This window comes from Prionailurus viverrinus, chromosome E2, assembly GCF_022837055.1.
Source record: "Prionailurus viverrinus isolate Anna chromosome E2, UM_Priviv_1.0, whole genome shotgun sequence".
In the NCBI taxonomy this organism is placed as follows: domain Eukaryota; kingdom Metazoa; phylum Chordata; class Mammalia; order Carnivora; family Felidae; genus Prionailurus; species Prionailurus viverrinus.
This window is the reverse complement of record NC_062575.1, coordinates 35344554-35360343: the sequence shown is the minus strand read 5'-3', so window position 1 is coordinate 35360343 and position 15790 is coordinate 35344554.

Sequence of the window (15790 nt, the reverse complement as noted above, 5' to 3'; positions counted from 1 at the left end):
TTCTTCAGGACTTGTCATAATGTTCTTTAATATTCTAACATGTGGAGTGACTCTCCAGGAGGAGTTGTGGTAGGTAGGTGGAGTTTCCCAAAGTTATTTAACACAAGCACTGTCTTGTATGGGGGTTTGCTTTGTTTTCAGCATCCTGTTCAACATTTTCCTGAACACAGATTCATGGGACTAGCAATTTGGGAACCCCCTTGTCCTCAAGGGATGTATGTTTGTGGTGGCAACTTTGTGTTTACAAGCATGAAAAAGCTTCAAAAGGGGCAGTATTTAAGAGAAATAATTCCCTGTTCTTTGCTTGAATTAGAACAAATGAGGTATCTGTATGTTTGCGAGGCTCCAGGGCATCCCTGGGTGTCTGTGAGCTGTGGCATGTCAGGTAGAAAGAGCAAGGGACCGGGGTCCGCATGCCTTGGGGCAGACTCGTGGCTCTGCCACTAACTGGCTATGTAATTAAGGCATGGACTTGACCCCTTTGAGTGTCAGCCAGTTACCTGTAAAAGGGTTTGATGTGAGGATTAAATAAGATTGTGAACTAAATGCACAGTGTCTGGCACTCAGAAATGCTCCTCCATAGCAGCTGAAGCAGAAGACTGTCTTGGTTTGGGGTCTGCAGAGCTTCACCCCTTGTTCTGGCAGCCCCAGGAAATTCTCCTATTGTCCTTACCTGCCTTATCCTCTTGCCTCAACCTTCTCCCACCTGCTCTTGACAGCTCCCCATTCTCTCCTCCTCAAGCTGCTTTGCTGGTGCTCCAAACATGTCCGAACACTGCTGACCCTCTTCCCTGCCCTCTGAGCAGGGAGATGGGTGTTGGCAATAGGACCACAACCTCTGAGGCTGGCTCCCTCCCACCTGCCTCAGCAACTACCGTGGCACCACCTTGGGCCAACAAACCACATGGGGATGGATGCAAAGGCCTCACTATCTGCTGATGCTGGCAGACTGTCCTTCAGGTCACCCTTTATGGTATGTCACCAAAAGCGAACAAATCTATGCTGCGTCTCTTCTATCAGAGCTTGTTTCTATCTGCATCTGTCATCGCTGATTGCATTTCAATGGGTTTAGTCTCTATTTTAAATAAAAGATTTATGCCTTAGCTGTCAGAGCCTGCTTTTATTTGAAAATTTAATCTTGTTTCTGGGAGTCTAGATTAACTTATTAGATTTAGGCGTCCCTCGTGTGTCTCTGAGAGAAAAGGAGTAGATTCTCCCCTCTCTGCATATGGCCCTGCACATACCACACAGCAGAAGCCAAGAGCTGGATGGACTTCACTGTGAGTAAACCAAGACAGGACAGAGGGACAGAAGCTACCTCTTGGACACCTTTCCTTGGTTACCACATGTCCAGGGAGTGTTTCTCCTGTCTCTGGGCCAGTTTCCAGTCCATTCCCCGGGAGGCCTGTGTTCCCTGCAAGGGCCTTCCACCAAACTTGCCCATTCTCAGGGATTTTGTGGAGGCTCCAGAAAAGGCCCCCATGTGTCAAGCTCAGCTATGCCAAGGAGTTCCCAAGTTTCCTTCATATCTGTACTGTATCTTCTACCCCTCTCAGGTCGCTCACTTGACTGATTAAACCATGGGGTCAGAAGACGGGTTTGAGTCTCAGCAATGACCTCAGCCAAGCCACTTAACTTCCCTGACCCTTGGTCTCTTCATTTGAAAGATGAAGATAATGGTAATGCCCATCTAATAGGGTTGCTGAGTGAGGAAATGGGGCGGGGGAGGAAGCTCTTGACAGGCCCCTTTCTGTGAATTTGTTGCTGCTTCAGTGTGTATGGGGGTGTGGGGTATACCACTACCCCCTTTGGAGGTAAAGATGTGGCAGTCCAAAGGGAAGAGTGGCTTGCTCAAGGTCCAATAAGGTGAATGGCAAATCTGGCTCAGAACCAGGAATCCCCACCCAGCGCTACAGGCTATTCCCTTCTCCCCTCACCCCACCCCACCACTTGCCTCTCTGTCTCTCCCTTCCTCCTTCCCTCTCTCCCCCCCTTTTCTCCTCTCTCTCTCTCTCTCTCTCTCTCTCTCTCTCTGCACTGGGCTGAAATGTTTCCCCCTAAAATTCGTATTTTGAAGCCCTAACCTCCAATGTAACTGCATTTGACTTCTGGAGAGAGGGTCTTTAGGAAGTAATTAAGGTTAAATAAGGTCATAAAGATGGGGCCCTAATCCAGGAGGACTGGTGGCTTTACAGGAAGATAAGATCTGTCTGTATGTCTCTCCCCTCTCCTCCTCCCCCTTACCTACATGCTCTGAGGAAAGGTCATGTGAGCACATGGTGAGAAAGCAGCCACCTACAAGCCAAGAGAAGACACCCAGAATGAAGCCTACCTTGCTGGCACCTTGACCTTGGACTTCCTCCCCTCCAGAATTGTGAGAAAGAAATATGTTGTTGAAGACAGCCAGTCAATGGTATTTTGTTATAAAAGCCCAGTGCTTTTTTTTTTTTTTTTTTTTTTTTTTTTTAAGCCCAGTGCTTTTGTATCTGTCTGTCTCTGTTCCTTTCCCCTTCCGCCCCCAGCGATTCTTGACTTTCCCGTAGCACGCCTGCCATCTGCTGGTCAGTCTAAGGATAGCAGGCAAGTGCAGGCTTCAGAGGGGCGCGGCCTCCTCCAGGGCACCCCCTCCCCGCCTTATCTATGCCTGCGCTCTGCGTGAGCAGCACACGTACACTCAGTAACCAAGGAGGAGAGCTGGGAGAGCTGAGATGGCTTCTCGCTCCCCTTCGTTTGCCCACTCTCCTACACAATAACTTGGTAGTCCTCAACTCGTATGAACACTTCTTTTTAGTTATAAATTCCTTAGAGGCAGGGCCACAACTGACCCACCTCATTCCCACCTACTAACTGGCTGGCACACAGTAGGTGCTCCACTAAATGTTCCCTGAATGACTGAGGGAAGCCACTGTCATTTGGGGATTTCATTGGTTCTCATCTTTGAGGAGCTGGGTCTCAGGAACCTCTCTTGATCCTGGTGGGGCTCCACTGCACCCAGGCTCGCATGTGCTGCACCCAAACTCAGGCTCCTGCACACAGCGACAGGTGCCCACCTGGCTGGGCCAACAGGTCACAGATCAAGAGCATCATCTCCTATCTCATTAGAAAGGCTTCAAACCCAGCTCTGTGGGCCAACCCTTAGTGGGGACATGTGTCTCCTGGTTTGTCACTTGGCAAAACAACTCCAAGGGGAGGAAGACAGTGTCTTCATAAATCAGCTACCTCGGCCTCCAAAAGAACTGTTATCTGAGGGGGCTAATTAAGATGAATCTGTCCAAGGGGACAGGAAGCCCCAGCCCCAGCTCGAGCTTTCCAACCTAGAGGCTCCTCTATCACTCCAGTTCCTAAATCAGCCCAGGGTAACAGGGGGAGAGGAGGCTCCCCGGGGCCCAGTATGCTCAGCCAGGCCCCAGTCACCCTCATCAGGGCTAGGACTCCCCGTGAGGAGGCAAGGCGCTCACCTGCAGTGCACGATTTAAAGGAGCAGCTTGTGCCAGGTAAGAAATGTACCCTCTCTCTTTGGCCTCAGAGTCTCATGTGGCTCAGCACAGTGCTGGTCCCAATCTTGTCTTTCCTTAACATTTGGGAAGTTTATTCATCATGGACTTTCTTGCATGAGATTTAATTGCCATAAAATATTGCGTTAGTGAAAGTGAGGGCTTAAACAGTATCTGTACACCCATGTCCATAATAGCATTATTCACCATAGCCAAAAGGTAGAAAGCAACCACCCCACGTGTCCGTCGATGGATGAGTGGATAAGCAAAATGTGGTATCTCCACAATGGAATATGAGTCAGCCTTAAAAATGAAGGAAATTCTGGGGCGCCTGGGTGGCTCAGTCGGTTAAGCGGCCGACTTCGGCTCAGGTCATGATCTCGCGGTCCGTGAGTTTGAGCCCCGCGTCGGGCTCTGTGCTGACAGCTCAGAGCCTGGAGCCTGCTTCCGATTCTGTGTCTCCCTCTCTCTCTGCCCCTCCCCGACTCATGCTCTGTCTCTCTCTGTCTCAGAAATGAATAAACATTAAAAAAATTTTTTTTAAAAAAGGAAGGAAATTCTGACACCTGCTACATATGCATGACCCTGGAGAACATCACGCTAAATGAAATAAATCAGATACAAAAAGAGAAATACTGTAAGATTCCCTTTATACAAAGTACTTAGAATAGTCAGAGTCATAGAGATAGAAAGTAGAATGGAGGTTGCCAGGGGCTGGGAGGCGGGAGCAGGGAGTATGGTGTCAATATTTAATGGGGACAGGGTTTCAGTTGGGGAAGATGAAAAAGTTCTAAAGATGGAGGGTGGGGATGGTGGCACAACAGGGCCAATGTATTTAACACAACTGAACTGAACACTTAAGAATGGTTAAAATGGTAACTTTTATGGTATGTTTCACCACAACAAAAAATCTGCATGAAAATAATATTGATCTTAATTGCTGAGTTTTTTGGTGTCCTCTGAAATTTTGTGCCTGGGTCGAGTGTGTCTTGCCTCACCCTTGCCTGACCTTGAATTCTTTAGCCTGTCCCTATCCTACTGACCATGGGACCCAGCCTGGGGGATGTTAGAAGTTAACAGGCCTGCTCAAGGTCACCTAGGAGATTATTGGTGAGCCGGGAAGTCAAAATCCGAGGCCCTAGCTCCCAGCTGAGGACTTCGTTCCATGCAGCTCTTCCTGCCTACTCATTCCCAAGGTGTTTCCGGGCAGCTCTGTGAACACCACTATCCTTTTGGAGGCAGCTGTTCCTCAGTGGACCCAGCCCTAGCCCACCTCTCCTATTATGGGGACCCCCCCTACAGCTACAACTCTCTGTTCCCCTTTCAGAGAAATTTCTAGGCAGGGGCAGGATCATGGGGCCAATAGGGTAGGCAAAGGGGCCAAATCCATTTTCACACTCCCTAGCTATGACCATGGCTGCTACCTTTCCCCCAACATCCATCCTCCCTCCTGCCCAGGAACAGAACCCAATCTTAGCTGGGCACAGGCTGACTAGAATAAAGCTTGCATTTCCTAGCTTCCCTTGCTAGCTGGGTATGCCCACAGACTTTAGATGTGGACACACTAAACCCTACACCTGGAAGCCAAAGCCAGTCTATGGTATTTTTGTTATAGCGGCCAGAGCTAAGACAAGGTACTTATTTGTATTATCTGGTGAGTGGCCAATCTGTTAAAACCAAGAGTTCCCCCGAAATCAATGATCATCTCCAAGCTCCAGATATTTATTTCTTTTCCAGCAATTCTGGCTGAGATATTGGGTTCCTCAGACTTTGCTATAGGGAATGTGACCTGAATATTGTCTATTCAGAGCACAGCTGTGGGGACCAGTCACAGTGGATGAGAACCTGCCCTCATCCTCCTTAGCTCTCCCCACGTCACCTCCCCAGGCTCTCTCCCAGTCCCCACCCGGGGGCTTCCTCGGTCAGTCAGATACTTCTGCTGACTGCACAGCACATCTCTCCAGGCTGGGGAGAAAGGACCAGGCACTGGGAAAGGCTCTCAAAGTGGCCCCTTTGGCAAGAACACAGACACATGTCTCAGCCCCAAGGGTGGAGGCCGGGAGAAAGCAGAGGAGGAGGCTGGATGGTTAGAAGGCCGACAGGCAACTTCCTCCTAGGTCACGACCAGAGATAAAAGTGGTCGTGAATAGCTTCTCCAAGCACTTCCCAGTCTCTAAAGCACTTTTCCTTCCATTATGCTCCTTATTCCCAGTGGGGAAACAGAGGTTCAGAGAAGGCAGAGAGCTTGCCCACAGTCACACAACAGTCAGAGATACTGCGTTGACCCACCTTAAACATTCCTCAGAATTTGGAGAACATTCCAGACACTTGGGCCCTTAGCAGTGGGCTTGGGGGCACATGAAGGGACATTCACCTGCTGACTGTTTCTGAGCCTTGGTCTGGCCTTTAGGGAAGGACCTACAGATGTGGGGGTGGAGGGAAGGCATCTTCCTGGGGGTCCGACCTAGCCTCCCCTCACAGGTGTGAACAACAACATGCCTTTCTCAGAAACCTTGGGTTTATTCACTCAGTGCCCCCCCCTCTCCTTTTTTTTTTAATTTTTATTTTTGAGAGAGAGAGAGGGAGTGGGACAGGAGCAGAGAGAGAGGGAGTCAGAGAATGTGAAGCAGGCTCCACGCTATCAGCACAGAGCCCAACGTGGGGCTTGAGCCCAGGAACCATGGCCTGATTTTGGCCTGAACCAAAATCAGATGCTCAACCAGCTGAGCCACCCAGGAGCCCTCCTCCCCTCTTCTGATACTAGCACCCCAATAGTGCTTTGGAGAGCCATCCCTCCTCACAGGATACACTCTGAGTCTTTAGTCAAGGGTCCCACCCGGCTTCTTGGCAGAGGGGTGACTGTATAATGGTGGCCCAGACAGCCAACTCTGTTTCCCCTGGAATCTCAGACACACAGATGGCAAGGCCCCAGCAGGCAGACAGCATGGGGGTCTGCCTCCATCTCGGGCTCCCCAAGACTTAATTTTCCACCTTTTCCTCCTACACCGAAAGCTACTCCAGATCCTTCCACTATATGCCTGCCTCATTCAGGTTAGCCAGAGGCACTTGTTGGGGCTCCCAACTGAGATGCCTGCCTGATTATCCAGCCGGGCCCAGCAAAGGGAGACTCCCAGGGGTCTCTGTCCAGCAGGAACTGCCCCCCTACCTCAGGGCAAGTCTCTCCCTGTGCAGACCACTCCCCAGCCCCTATTGTGTTTTCTGCAATTTCCGATTGATTACTTTCATAGAGTCCTGGATGCAGGTCTATTTCTGGGAACCCGGCCTCCCCTTCACAGGCCTTATGATGTCCGGCCAGGTGGCAGCACAGCAGGCCTGAGGCAGGTGAGGTCTCCCACCTTGCACCAGGGAGAAATGACACCACCTATGAGCTCTTGCTGCCCTGCTGCTGGGCATGTTACTCATGTCAGCTCACTCCAGCCTCCTCCACTTTGTGCCTGCTGCACGGGCTCCCCCAGCTCCTTCCCATCATAGGACCCTTCCCAGAGCCACACAAGACTCCCTGCTCTTGTCCACCCTTTGGGTGTGAGTTCCAGCAACGCCTTCTCAGTGAGGGCCTCCAGGACCCCGGAGAGATGGAACTGTACCGAGCCACCCCCGGGGCTGCTTGAAAACCACCACCAGAGACAGATGCAGGTGGAAGGTGTCACCCTGCAGGCTGTACTCTGGAATCAGAGTGGAAGGAGGAGGACAGTAGAGAAAGCAGCTGTGGGGACCTTGGGCAGCATGGACGTAAGGAGAGAGAATCTGGAACAGACTGCGGGGGACATGAAAGCCAGGTGAGGATGTGGGAGATGCTCCTGTAGGGTAACTGGGCACCCGGAGACAACATTAAAGAGGGCGAAGTCCCCGGTACTTGCAGTCCCATAGGGTCACCCTAATGGGCAGGGTCAGAATCAAGAGCCAGGGCTGGACCCAGGAGCACGACAGAGAAAATAAAGTGGCAGCTCCTGGGGTGCCAGCTCAGGGCTCTTCAGGGAGACACATGGAGCTGTTCTTCAGAGCTCCACTTACACAGAGTGCAATTTCAGTGCAGTTTCGCCTGTCTTTCCATGCCTCCCCCAGCCTCCCGCTCCAAGGCCTCTCCAAGCTTCTTCTAGGGGCAGTGGGGGAGAGGGAGTTCCTGCCACAGTGGAGCCAGACTCACTTCTCAGGGTATCGGCCCTTGTATCTTTCCCAGAGGAAACAGCCCTCTTCTTTGTAAGTTAATAATTTAGTATTAATAGTGTTAATATTTTTCATGTGCTAATTGTCTTAGGGAAACTTCACATGGATGAATCCTGGCTGGTAGGAGTGGGGGGCAGGGGGCGGGTAGGTATGGTTATTAATCCCAGATTTTACAGGGAAGGACACTGGAGCAGAGAGATTGAAATTCATGTCCATGGTCACATGGACCTTAAAGCGGCAGAGCCAGGACTTAACAGCAGTCAGGCTCTACCGTGCACCTAACCAGGCACCACGCTGCCCTGAAATGAAGGGGGCTTGCATCCTCCCCCCTGCCACTGAGGTATCCCAGGCCCCTGCCCAGTCCCTGTGTCTGGCCCCCTCCCTGCCTTCCCAAGGTCCCATCAACCCCCCTACCAAGTGGCTCCCATTCCTGACAGCCTCCCCTCCCTTCCTTCCAACCCCACCCGACACCCAGGCCCCCCATCCCCCGCCCCACAGTGGTTTCCCCGTCTTCACCCTCCCACCCGCGTCCCCTTTCAACTGTTTCTCCTAGAAGCTTCAAGCAGGAGAGACAGCTGGGGATCTGCTCTGCAACCTGCTTGGGATGGCCACACCGGGGCCACCCAGGCCTCCTGCTGCCACCGCCGCCCAAAGGCAGACATTCGGAGCTTCTCAGCTGACTCCAGCAGAGAATTCGCCGCACCATCACCGACTGCCATCATGCTGTGATTAGTTAATCACTAAGTGCATGGGGCTTTTAATTAACTGCCAGCCCTGCGCGGGCGGGCAGCTGTTCCACGAACCACATCAGCTCACGGCTCCCCCAGTCCAAGCTGATGGAGCACTTCAATCATGCACTTGATGCTTGGATATTTGGATGCTGCGGAGATGCGGCTGCCCCTTCTGCAACCAGAGGGGGACAGAGCTGCCAGCCACAGGAAGGAGAAAAGAAGGTGACCGTCAGTTGGGGGTGGGGGTGACCTCAGGTGTGTAAGTGTGAAGGGGGAAGTCTGCACAAGATCTGTGAGTATGCAGATGTAGCTGTGGTGTTTATGTCAAAAGTAACTCAACTCAAATAAGTATAGGGAACAAAAAACAAAAACCTATAGGTGCCACATAACCAGAGAGTATGAGACTTCAGGGATGGCTGGATCCAGGAGTACGAATAGAGTTGTCAGGGCAGATGGAGCCTGAACTATCAGTACAGGAGCACTTGCATCCCGGGTGAGTCAACTGAATACAGGGAGCTTATGTGAGGCATGGATAAGATAGCAAGTTTGTTGCACCAAACAGGGATGTCCCCTGCTCCTCTCTGATTCAGTTATTCCCTCTCACCTCTGGGCCTCCAACTAATTCTGGCCCCATTTCGATTACAGCCTTATTACATTTAATTGTAACCATTTGTTCACATGGCTGTGTTGCCCAGTAGACCAAGATTCCCCAACGTTAGCACTAGTGACCGTTGGGGTTGGATAATCCTTCAGGGGCTGTCTTGTGCACTGTAGGACGTTGGGCTGTGCACGTGACAGAGGGTGACCAGTGTGGATGTGTCCCCATCTCAAGGGGGAAGATGCTTACCTTGTCATACCACATCCTTCATTTATTAAACAGATCAGAAATCTGAATTTTTTTATGACATGGCCTGACTTCTAAAACACTTAGCAGGCTGAATAAAATACATCTGTGGGCCAAATATCACTGGCACTACTTTGCAACCCTTCATTGAGTCCTATTCACTGTAAGACGAAAGAGGTCAAACAGCAAACCCAAGGTCACAGAGCCAAAAGAAGGAGAGCTGCATGGGCCTCGTACCTGGGCCTCTGGCTCCCTGACCAGCCAAGTCTTCCTAGCTCCATGCTGCTCCGTGTTTTACCTCACCCTCAGAGCCATCCAGCCCTGAGGCCTGGCCCCTGGAAGGCCCTGGCAGCCTCCTTGGGGCCCTGCTGAGCAAAGGAAGGACACTCTCAGGACGAAGGAGACTGCAGGGCCGTGAATATGCAAATCACAGCCCACTCCACAGTACATCCATCCTGCAGCCTAATTGAGACATTTGCTTGGAGTGTCCTGGAAAACTAGGGCAGATGTGGTGTTCTGAGAATCAGAGCCACCCTCCTCGGACACCCTGCTGAGATTGGGGACCTATGGCTGTGCTCTGGAACTTGGTTGGGCCAGCCACAGTAAAGCAGTTCTTGCTAATAAGATTATATATATATTTTAAATGGCCCTTGAGTATTGCAATGATACTGGGTATTAAAATGCCAGAAAGGAGGGCAAAGTAAAAAAGACAGCCCATCACTGCATAAACCGTGCAGCAGCAGGTGGAAAAATCCGCTGATTTCATCCCCATATATCCCACCCCCAGCCTAAGCCAGAGAGGTTGGAGGTATGTTCACACTTTTCTTGACACTAGAGGCCCCCATTTCTGCTCACATCACTCAGAGGTACCTGGCTGGTTGGAAGCATTCAAGAGCTGCTTGTTGAATGAATGAATGAGCTTTCTAAAGCAGCAAAACATTTCACCGCCTTCATTCTCTGGCTCTGTTCCCTGTCCCCGTGCCTCCCCTCTTTAGACACAGATTATTTCCTCCTCCCTGTACACTTTCATACCTTGGTAGGTGCTGTTACCTCCAAAGAGAATGTAATTCTCCTCTTGTCGAAGCCTCTGATTCCTTCAAGACCCAGCTTGACCTCTTTCTCGGTGGAGTCTTCTCTGATGGCCTCCCCGCCCCCCACCCCCCCACGGCCAGGAGACGTCACCATGCCCTCCATCACTGTTACATGTTACCATCTCCCCTGTATTAGCTATTTGTATCATCTGAAAGATTTTTATTGCAAGTAAGAGGAAACACAACTCCAGCTCATTAAAAGTCTGAAAAGTTCAGGGGCGCCTGAGTGTCTCAGTCAGTTAAGCATCAGACTCTTGATATCGGCTCAGGTCATGAGATTGAGCCCCGAGTTGGGCTCTGCACTGAGTGTGGAGCCTGCTTGGGATTCTCTCTCCCTCTCTGCCTCTCCCCCACTCTCTCTCTCTCTCTCTCTCTCACACACACACACACACACACACACTCAATAAATAAATAAATAAATAAATAAATAAATAAATTTTCTAAGTCTGGGGGTGCCCAGGTGGCTCAGTCAGTTAAACTTCCAACTTCAGCTCAGGTCATGATCTCATGGTGCATGAGTTCAAGCCCCGCATCAGGCTCTGTGCTGACAGCTCAGAGCCTGGAGCCTGCTGTCTCCTCTCTCTGCCCCTTGCCCATTTGCACTCTGTCTCTTTCTCTCTCAAAAATAAATAAACATAAAAAATAATTTAAGTCTGAAAATCTCAGACACTGGCTCAGTTTTTCAGTGAGTCTCTTGACTCTTTGGTGTTTTATCTTCACTGTAGCTTCCCTCCCTCACCAGACCAAAATGACCACCACCATTCCAGGCTTCACATCCATACACCCCACCATTCACAGAGGAGTCTTCTTCACATTCCTAATGAAGCTCCCAATTCTATGCTGATTGGGCCCTTCTTGCATCAATCACTCTAGCCTGGGGAACTCAGGGTATTGATTGGCTTACACCAACCTGATCCCGTCCCTCAAATTGGAGTGGTGTTTGTTCACCCAAACTACAAGGGGGAGCAGTGGAGGGGGCAGTGGGAGACAAAACCATGCTCACAAGGCTTTGCAGGTGTCTCCCCTAGGAAACAATAAGCTCCATGAGAGCAGGAACTGACTATACTTAATTTTTTTTAATGTATATTTATTTTTGAGAGAGAAAGAGCATGAGCAGGGAAGGGGCAGAGAGAGAGTGGGACAGAGGATCTGAAGCAGACTCTGCATGGACAGTGGCAAGCCTGATGTGGGGCTCAAACTCACAAACTATGAGATCATGACCTGAGCTGAAGTCAGATGCTCAACTGACTGAGCCACCCAGGTGCCCCAGATTTCTACACTCCCCCCCTCCCTCACTGCCCAGGACAGTGCTTGGCACCAGAGACACACCCATAAATGCTCCTTGATTTGAATTATCTCCTGTCCCATGAGATGATCCTCTGGGTCCTGGGTCTCCTAACCTCTGGTCTCTTTTAAGATGGCTGTAGCCAAAAGAGAATGCTAATACTCATGTTCACAAACATAGAGTTCTGGCAACCCAATTTCCACCCCAGAAGAGGTCTTCTAGAAACATGTGGACACTGATTTCTACTGCAGATTTGGGGATGAGAAACCTGGGGTGAAGAAGCCCGCATGTGTTGTCCTGTCCATTCACTCTCTCACTCATTCACTTACCTACTCACTGTATCAATGCCTATTAATCATTGCCTCCCACCCCACACACACAGCCCCTGCTCAATGGGGACTGTACACGGCCTCCACCCAACTACCCTTGATTGATTACAATTGATTTTTTCATTATTTCATTAGAGAGGTTGCAACATTCCCTGAGAGGCATTTGAAAAACTTGGAGGATTTCCTTCTATTTTACTTGTGACCAAGTATTAAAATATTGAGATGTGGTGCACCCGGGTGGCTTAGTTGGTTGAGCATCTGACTCTTGGTTTCAGCTCAGGTCATGATCTCACAGTTTGTGAGTTCAAGCCCCGTTTTGGGCTCTGAGCTGATAGCACAGCCATCTCTTTCTGCCCCTCTCTTTCTGCCCCTCTTCTGCTCCCACTCTCTGTCTCTCAAAATAAATAAATAAACTTCAAAAAAGAAAACAAAATATTGACATAGACCCAAAGGGAGACTGTATACATTTTAAAAAATTTCTCCCTTATATTAGTTTGGAGGACTAGTATGTGTATGCAAATAGGCTAAATTATATATGAGTTTTATGTTAACACAGTAAAGGGGGTCTTACAAAATGTATTATATAAAAGGTGTATTGGCAGGGGACTTCCACCTATGGCTGAGGAGGGACATAGCAAATCCTCTCCCCTAAAAGCAATTACAAAGCTGGACAAAATTGATCAAAACAACCACGTAGCACTCCGGACATCATGCCACAATTGGAGCAGTATTTGTGCTTGCAAACCAGAAAGTTGGGCAATAACCGTGAACATCTGTGGCATTCCTGCCCAAAGCTGCTCCCAGCCCCTCCTCCCAGCTACAAGCACAGAGGTCCCACCAGTGTGGGGCAGTTTCTCTGCTTTGGCTAAAAGGGAATCACTGGATTGGGGGCAGTAAGTGGCACCCACCCTTGGCAGCCTTGTAGGCTTCAGGGAAAATCTCCAAGGCAGAAAAGCACAAGAGCCACCAGCTCCACCAGACCGAGGCTGCCGGTTGTGCTTGGGGCAAACATACTCCTGGCTAAAGCTGCGTGCACGCAGTGGGCAAACCACAGAAGGCCCAAGCCAGCCACACACTCCTGGCTAACCCCTAGGTTGTGCGTGTGTGCAAAGATGAGAAAGAGTCCAGCAGAAAGTAAACGACAGAAAACACATGAAAATGGCCTGAGTTTTGAGTGGGTTCCTGTTATCAGCTGCTTCTAAAATGGCTCCCTGTGATCCTCACCTCCTCGGATTAGTATCCTATGTAATCCTCCCTTTGGGTGAGGCCAGCACATAGTGACCTGCTTCTAATAAACAGAACTCAGCAGAAGTGATGGGTGTCACTTCCGAGGCTAGGTTTTAAAAAAATGACTTCTGCCTTGCTCTCATTCTCTCTCTGGTTCTTCTCCCTTGCTGCCCTGATGAAGTGAGCTGCCATGTTGTGAGCATCCCTATGGAGAGTCACTTGTCACAAGAGACTGAAGGTGGCCTTCTGCCAATGGCCGGCAAAGGAAGAACTCAGGTCAATGAGCTGCAAGGAACCCAGTCCTGCCAAGAACCAGATCAGGAACTTGGAGGTAGAGCCTCCCCCAGTTAGTCCTTCAGATGGTCCACCGTAACCCGGCTCACACCTGATTTTAGCCTGAGTCAGAGGACCCAACCAAGGTACACCCAGAATCCTGACCCACAGGAGCTCTTCGATAATAAACTGTGCAAAAATAAACAATAATGCAGTACTAAGAGCGCTGACACAGCCCCCCTGTCCACACACAGATTCCTCAACAGAGGACAGATTGTTTACTGGCTGGAGGTATTCGAGCACAATCTCTCTGCAGACAGATATGCAGATATGCAGACACAGAAGCAATCAGGAAGCTAGGCTTAAATATAAAAACAAAAATACAAAAAAATTTAATCAGAAACTTCAGAGACTTCACACCATCCCAGATTCCCAGACAGGGATTGTCTGATTCACAGAGCCTAGCTAAGTTATTAAACAGATAAATAAATGGGGGGAAAAAGCAACAATAAACTTGGCAGGAATCAGAATCCAAAGTTGCTACAATTTTTCTTAATGTCCAGTTTTCAGTAAAAAATTACAAGATATACAAAGAAACAGGAAAGTGTGACACGTACCCAGGAAAACATCTGTCAATAAACACTGTCTCTGAGTGTTTGCAGATGTTGAATTTAGCAAAGACCTCAAATAGCTACTACAAATACAGCAAAGAATTAAAACAAATCATGTTTAAAATTTTAAATGAAAGTATGACAACAATGAATCAACATAAATTCTAAATAAGGAGACAGAGATTTTTTAAAAGATAAGTGAAATTTAATAGAAGAATTTTGCAACAAAGGAATATTATATCAAGACACTCTTATAATTTTTAAATGACCCAACTGAAGACAGCTAAGTATATTTTTTATTTTTTATTTTATTTTTTCTAACAAAATAACAGTTACTTTAATTTTGTAGAAATGCTAATTTTATCTGTGCAATTTATACAAGTGTGTTGTTTTGTTTATTTTTTTGTTTTCAACATTTACTTATTTACTTTTTTAATATAATTTATTATCAAATTGGTTAACATACAGTGTGTAAAGTGTGCTCTTGGTTTTTGGGTTGGTTTTTGGGGGAGAGGGGAAAATGGGTGATGGGCATTCAGGAGGGCACTTGTTGGGATGAGCACTGGGTGTTGTATGTAAGTGATGAACCATGGGAATCTACCCCAAAAGTTATTTATTTAAAAAGGAAAATTCTGGGGTTGAAAGTACAATTGAAATGAAAATACACTATAAAGACTCAATGAAAGATTATATATGGCCAAGGAAAGAATTAGCAAACTTGGAGATAGATTGATAGAAATTATCCAATCTAAGGATCAGGGGGAAAAAATGATGGAAGAAAAATGAACAAAACTTTGGAGCACAGTGGTACAACATTAAGCATGTCAGCAGATGCGTGATGAGACTCCCAGACATAGAAAGAGAAAGGAACAGAAAAACATTATGGAAAAAATGGCCAAGATATTCCAGAATCTGATGAAAAACATTAAATACATTATCCCAAAAGTTCAAGAAGCTTCAAGGAGGATAAATACAAAGAGATCCACACCCAGACACATCATAGCAAACATTTAAAAGACAAAAACAGGGGCTCCTGAGTGGCTCAGTTGGTTAACGTGTTGGACTTCAGCTCAGGTCATGATCTCACAATTCATGAGTTTGAGCCCCACATTGAGCCTTGTGTAAGGCTCTGTGCTGACAGCTCAGAGCCTGGACCCCGCTTCAGATACTGTGTTTCCCCCTCTCTCTGCCCCTCCCCTGTTCACACTCTGTCTGTTTCTCTTTCAAAAGTAAAGAAACATTAAAAAAAATTTTAAGACAAAAACAGAGAAAAAAATCATCAAAATAATAATAATAATAATGATAAAAAGACTCATATGTGCAGGGGAGCAATGATGCGATTACCAGATGATTTCCCATATAAAACAGTGGAAAGCAACAGTCAGTGAAATGGCATATACAAAATCCTGGGGGGGAAACTGTTAACCAAGAATTCTATTATCCAGCAAATGTTTCTCCAAAAATGAAAGTAAAATAAAGACTAATAGAATTCATTGCTAAAATCCTGCAAATATATTTGTAAAATGAATGAAACCAGATATGAAAAACTGTATGTAATATGATTCCATTGATATAAAACTCTAACAGACAAAACAAACCTATGAAATTAGAAGTTAGAATAGTGTTTACCCTCAGAGGGAGACCCTGACCAGCAGGAGCTGTAAGGGGGAATTCTGGGGAAATTGTTATACAGATGTCTTCATTTGTGATTCTGGCACAT